Genomic DNA, 7,502 nt, shown 5'->3' with positions numbered 1-7,502 from the left:
GTAAGACTGTGAGTCCCTTCACCTAAAGTTGATACACTATCATGACTTTTTGGTATTTGCAACAGCTTTTTAGTTTTCCCCAGTCTTCTCTATTTTTTTCAGCTTTTACTCATTTTGTTAGTACATCTACCTCTGGAATTATTACCATCACACATTTTATCTCACTATTACACATGTAAAATGAATAAACTCTGATTCTAATTTTTGGCCTGAGGAGATAGCTGGTAAGTCTGAACAATAATTGAATTCATAACATTCTCAGATGGCTTTTTTTAGGGATGGAAAATGGCTTATCTGCATTAGTCAGGAAAGTCTGGTCCAGGTTCTTCCTTAATATTGCATAAGAACTTCTAGTTTCAGCTGCAACATGTAAAGTCAGCTGGAAAGTCATCACTCCTGTCCTTACAACAACAAAAGAAAAGCTAACAAACTATAAATCAACTACTTTACTTGGATCCATCAAACTGTCAAACAGCCACGCCAAAATCTGGAGTGTCAGGTGAATATGGAGAATCACAACTGAGATCTGCTTACCTAGAGAGGAAGTAGCTGAAGCAGCTTAAATGTAAGAACACTTAAATGCTAATTTTAACAATTTGCTGAAGGCTGAATCTGAACTACTGTGAGAATGAGAAAATCCTGGGGGCCTCAGTGTTAGGAGGACCTCCACCTATTCATGAGTCTTATCTCCAGGAACCCCATCAGATTCTCATGGTGATGAGTCCCGAAAACAATCCTCATATTTCTGGAAGGGGTAGGGAAACCATTTTAAAATACACCCAGAGTGTTATCCACAACAAAGCTCTATTTTTCAGGGGAACAGATTTTATCAGAGCCTCATTCATCTGGAAACAAGTGATGTCACTAAGAACAAAGGTAATAGGAGTAGCCCACAAGCACTGTATTCTAGTAGATAAAATTGTTTTCCACAGAGGAAATGGCTGACAATCACGTTACAGATACATAAGTGTACTGGAAGTTCAGACTCAAGTAAATGAATGGTAGATTAGAGGAACCAGGTTCTCAGTGTTGCTGTGGGAATTTATAGATAAATAAAGGTAGTAGGCTAGAATGATCCATGTAGTAGTGTATTAGTGTTGGAGGCATACATCAATAAGAATTCATGTTTAGCTTAATATAGATATAGAAGGTTGCATATAAAATTATTTATAGATATATAAACATACACAGGTTAGTATACACACATATTTCCTCACTCTATCAGCTGAGAGACCTAAAGGGAACACATAATCAGTAGCAATGATCACACCTAGCAACCAAATCTTGGTCTTTGATAACATTCAGCAATGAAAGGAACCAGGATCCTCGAAGAAATGGCTGATTCTAGGACTGATGTAAAAAATATACAAGATGAGCCTGGACATCTTATAATGCCAGAAAATCAAGAAGTAACTAAAAACAAACAAACAAAAACCCCAACACACATACATTCATACAATAACACACAATAATGGGAGTATATCTAAGTAGCACAGGATCTAACTGAAAGCTCCCAGTGGTCAAAGCTGGAACAATATGAACAATGAAAAAAAAGTAGTAATGGATTATAACCAATACAAACATAAATACCTATGAGCCCACAAAGATATAAGTAATGATTAAACAAATTAATAAATGAGGGAGAAGAGGCAAATTTTCCATAGGGAGGAATTCCAAATAATTTATATAGATAATCTGCCCTCAAGGAAGTAGCATAACTCCTCACTTCTTAAGTGTGAGCTGAAGACAATTAATTTCTTCAAAGAAAGCACAGTATGGAAAGGTGAGGGTAACTTTACAGTGGAGAACCTTGGCAAATGCTACCTCAGCCAGGCAATCAAGGTCAACATCAATAGTCATAAATCATGTTGACATTACTTACATTGATACGACATAAGGAGATGATACTTTACGTCTCTGATCTTCCTTCCAATAACCCACAACCTAGTCTTATCATGAGAAAATTTCCAGACAAATTCAAATAATGGATCATCCTGAAAAATAGCAATAAGTACTGTCAAGGTCATAAAAACAAGGAAATTCTGAAAAACTGTTCAAGAGAAGCCTAAGGAAACATGACTAAACTAAACTACATGTAATATTGTATCTTGAATAGGATTCTAAAACAGAAAAAGAAAATTGGGAAAAAGCTAAGGAAATCTAAACTGTGAACTTTAAAAATAATGTATGAATACCAGTTCATTAATTGTAACAAATTTACTAAAGTAAGATGTTAATAATAAGATACACTGGATTTTCTGTTTATGGAAACTCTACTATTTTCTCTATTTTCCTGTGAATTTAAAACTGTACTAAACAAAGTTTACCAAAACGATGAAGATATTCTTTTGGTTAAGGGCTTCATGAAGTAGTAGAAATACTGGATTCACACTGAGAATGAACTGCATATGATTTATTAGAATGTTAACTAAATGAAAAACTGTATGCTTAAACATACATATGTATGCATATAGGTATGTGTTCTATATGTATACATGCATACATATGTATTCATATGTTTATATGTGTGTGTATATGTATATAAGTGAATATTCTTGGTAGGGTTAAGAGTTCATCTAACTTAACATGCTATTGAAATAAATCAATAGGTATATTGAAAGAAATAGTAAACATAAGATGCTTTGGGGACAACTGGAAGGGGTGCTTGACTACAGTTGAATGGAGTTTGGGGGATCAGGATATCAAAGCTATGAAATGATCATAGTCTGAGTAGAATTCATCAGAGTATGTGATAAGTGCATAGTTAAGATGGAGAAGGCATTAAATTTGTACAATAGATATTTTGAGTGAGAGAGACCACATTCATGTAACTTTTATTGTAGTATACTGTTATAATTGTTCTGTTTTTAGAACAGTGGATAAGAGGGGACTACTACTTATCCACAGTTTTAGAACTGTGGATAAGAGGGGACTATTATATTTCTTATTAAAAGGCACAATAACACAGATACGTTTATTATTTAAGAGGTATAATAGTTTGAGAAAAATGCCAAAATCCTAGTTTGTGGGAATAGAAAGATGTGGCAGAAGTACAGTAGAGGGGGGAATATCTACTTAAGCAGATGACTATGGTATTGTGCAGATCATCCAAGTGGAAAATAATGTCACCAGGTGATACAGGTGTTGAGATAATAAGAAGACAGTCAATGCATCTCTAAAACTAAAAGAGAGTAACTAGGAGTTTACTATATGATGCTCAGTAGGAGAGGGAGTCTACATGGTGGTAGAGCTGGATATGAAACTCAGAAGAAACGGGACCTTATATGAAGATGGTAGAGTAATGAAGTGGAAGGGAAAACTGGAGGAACACCAAATTCAAAATACATGGATTTAGAAGAATGTACATCTCTCACCTCTCCAGAGGAAGTGATGGATCCCAGGGGAAACTAGGAAGACAGAGAAAATACTCTGTGAATGTAGAGAGTGCCAACTAAAAACTGGCACTTGCTGACTGCCTCTACAATGATTAAGTCACAAGCTACTCCAGTCACTAACTTTGAACACACTCTGAAAGGAGTGTAGGGTGCAGATCAGGAATGAGGCAGTGTATACACTGGGAAAAAACTGGCAGAACAGGCCTTCAGACAGTTAGATATTTTCATGAGAAGATTTTATGAGCCCAGTTCTTGCATCTCCTCATATCTAGAAAAACACTAAAATCATAAGTTGTGACACCTGTTCCTTGTGATTAGTAGTAACCTTCAAAAGACTGGCAGCAACCTTCTGCAAAAATATGTGCTTGATTGTATGTACCCCCCTTCACCAAAATCACATATATACTGACCTCTCCCACCTACCTCTTGGGATCAGTTCCTCAGAGCTATCTGAGATGCTGTCTCTTATGTTATAGTGCTCATTTTTCTCCAAATAAAACTAAACTAACAACTCTCACATTGTGTGGGGTTTTTTTCCAGTTGACAAGTTGCTACAAAGTAGATATTTTTGTGGGTTTGTGTGTGTGTATGTGTGTGTGTGAGAGGGGGTGATGTCTCACTATCTACCTTTTCTATCTATTTATTTTTCACAAATACATTAATTGTATATAAAATACTTTAAGAAATATAATGCACCTTTTTTTCCCAGTAATAGGTCACACTTTATTTTTTTTTAATTAATTAATTTATTTATTTTTGACTGAGTTGGGTCATTGTTGCTGCGTGCAGGCTTTTTCTAGTTGTCACGAGCAGGGGTTACTTTTCATTGCAGTGTGCGGGCTTCTCATTGTGGTGGCTTCTCTTTGTTGCAGAGCACGGGTTCTAGGTGTGCAGCCTTCAGTAATTGTGGCACACGGGCTTAGTTGCTTCGCGACATGTTTGATCTTACTGGACCAGGACTCAAACCAGTGTCCCCTGCACCAGCAGGTGGATTCCTAACCACTGCACCACCAGGGAAGTCCCAATAGGTCATACTTTAAATAGAGAAGATGACTGCCAGAAGGGACTTCTTCAAATCGGAGTGGAAGAACTAATTACTGATGAAAGGAAAAGTCAAAAAGAAGATGTATCTATCCCACAACTAGAATTCAAACAAACAGCAACTTCTGTAAGTTACTGATAAAGAGGAGGAAGTGATGGGAGAGCAAAGCTGTCAACAGGGACTGGGGAGGTAAGCGAGTAAGAGGGTGGGACTGGATAAATGTTGGAAAGAGGAGAGGGAAAATGAGACCACACCTAAGAAAATGTCCACTGCAAAGGATACCAACAGAAAATTCACAAAAGAAGAGGTAAAAATGGAGCAATATATTTGGAAGGTTAAGCTTTACAAGTAAGCAAAGGAAAGCAAATTAAAAGATACATTTTCAAAAGCGATTAATTTGGCAAATATTAAATAATAATGGCAAGAGTGTGAGTGAAGGGGCAGGAATTCAGAGTCCTGGCTGGAATGCAGAGAAGCAAAACTTTTCTAGAAAGAAAGCTGAAATACTCTTTGACTAACAATTCCACTTCTGAGAATTTATTCCTAGCGAATAGACATGCACACAAAGATTTATGTACAGATATTCATCCCATTTATAACAGTGAAAAACTGGAAACAACCTAAATAGCCATCGGTAGGGGACTGAAGAAACAAATGGTAGTATAGCTTTGCAACGTACTAGCACACTGTCCTTATATACTGTTAGAGATGAATAATTGAAAAATCCTCATGATAAAGAAAAAAAATTTATAAAACAATAGTATATAAAGTGTGATCCCGCTTTTGCACAAAACCTAACTATAACGCATATGCACATATTTACATAGAAAAATACCTAGAAATGAATATCCCCCAAACCATCAGAGGTTATCTCTGCATGTGAAAAGATGAGTGACTTTTACTGACACTGGGGTGCATGTCTTTATTTTCCCCAAATATCCGACATACATACTTTTTTAAAACATCTTTATTGGAGTATAATTGCTTTACAATATTGTCTCAGTTTCTGCTGTATAACAAAGTGAATAAGCTGTATGTATACATATATCCTCATATGCCCTCCCTCTTGTGTCTCCCTCTGACCATCTCTATCCCACCCCTCTAGGTGGTCACAAAGCACTGAGCTGATCTCCCTGTGCTATGCAGCTGCTATCTGTTTTACATTTGGTAGTGTATATATGTCAGTGCTACTCTCTCACTTTGTCCCAGGTTACCCTTCTCCCTCCCCGTGTCCTCAAGTCCATTCTCTATGTCTGTGTCTTTATTCTTGTCCTGCCCCTAGGTTATTCAGAACCATTTTTCTTTTTTTAGATTCCATATATATGCCTTAGCATACAGTACTTGCTTTTCTCTTTCTGACTTACTTAATTCTGTATGACAGACTCTAGATCCACCCACCTCACTACAATTGACTCATTTCTTTTCATGGCTGAGTAATATTCCACTGTATATATGTGCCACATCTTCTGCATCCATTCATCTGTTGATGGACACTTAGGTTGCTTCCATGTCCTGGCTATTGTAAATAGTGCTGCAATGAACATTGCAGTACATGACTTTTTTTTTTTTTTTTCTTTGCGGTACGTGGGCCTCTCACTGTTGTGGCCTCTCCCATTGCGGAGCACAGGCTCCGGACGCGCAGGCTCAGCAGCCATGGCCCACGGGCCCAGCCACTCCATGGCACGTGGGATCTTCCCAGACCGGGGCACGAACCCGTGTCCCCTGCATAGCAGGCGGACTCTCATCCACTGCGCCACCAGGGAAGCCCCATGACTCTTTTGGAGTTATGGTTGTTTTCAGGATATATGCCCAGTAGTGGGATTGCTGGGTCACATGGTAGTTCTACTTTTGGTTTTTCAAGGAACCTCCATACTGTTCTCCATAGTGGCTGTATCAATTTACCTTCCCACCAACAGAGCAAGAGGGTTCCCTTTTCTCCACACCCTCTCCAACATTTATTGTTTCTAGATCTTCTGATGATGCCCATTCTAACTGGTGTGAGGTGATACCTCTTTGTAGTTTTGATTTGCATTTCTCTAAAAATTAGTGATGTTGAGCATCCTTTCATGTGTTTGTTGGTAATCTGTATATCTTCTTTGGAGAAATATCTATTTAGCGCCTCTGCCCATTTTTGGACTGGGCTTTCCTTTTTTTGATATTCAGCCACATGAGCTGCTTGTATATTTTGGAGATTAATCAGTTGCTTCATTTACAAATATTTTCTCCCATTCTTAGGGTTATCTTTTCATCTTGTTTATAGTTTCCTTTGCTATACAAAAGCTTTTAAGTTTCATTTTGTCCCATTTGTTTATTTTTGTTTTTATTTCCATTTCTCTAGAAGGTGGGTCAAAAAGGATCTTGATGTAATTTATGTCATAGAGTGTTCTGCCTATGTTTTCCTCTAAGAGTTTTACACTCTCTGGCCTTATATTTAGGTCTTTAATCTATTATGAGTTTATTTTTGAGTATGGAGTTAGGAAGGATTCTAATTTCATTCTTTTACATGTAGCTGTCCAGTTTTCCCAACACCACTTTTTGAAGAGAATGTCTTTTCTTCACTGTATACTCTTGCCTTCTTTATCAAAGATAAGGTGACCATATGTGTGTAGGTTTATCTCTGGGCATTCTATCCTGTTCCATTGATCAATATTACTGTTTCTGGGCCAGTACCATACTGTCTTGATTATTGTAGCTTTGTAGTATAGTGTGAAGTGAGGGAGCCTTATTCCTCCAGCTCCATTTTTCTTTCTCAAGATTGCTTGGGCTATTTGGGGTCTTTTGTGTTTCCATACAAATGGTGAAATTTTTTGTTCTAGTTCTGTGAAAAATGCCATTGGTAGTTTGATAGGGATTGCATTGAATCTGTAGATTGCTTTGGGTAGTATAGTCATTTTCACCATGTTGATTCTTCCAATGCAAGAACATGGTATATCTCTCCATCTGTTTGTATCATCTTTAATTTCTTTCATCAGTGTCTTATACTTTTCTGCATATAGGTCTTTTGTAACCTTAGGTAGGTTTATTCCTAAGTATTTTATTTTTTTGTTGCAATGGTAAATGGGAGT

The sequence above is a fragment of the Globicephala melas genome, chromosome 4 (assembly GCF_963455315.2).
Source record: "Globicephala melas chromosome 4, mGloMel1.2, whole genome shotgun sequence".
Lineage (NCBI taxonomy): Eukaryota > Metazoa > Chordata > Mammalia > Artiodactyla > Delphinidae > Globicephala > Globicephala melas.
Note: the sequence above shows the minus strand (reverse complement) of the source record.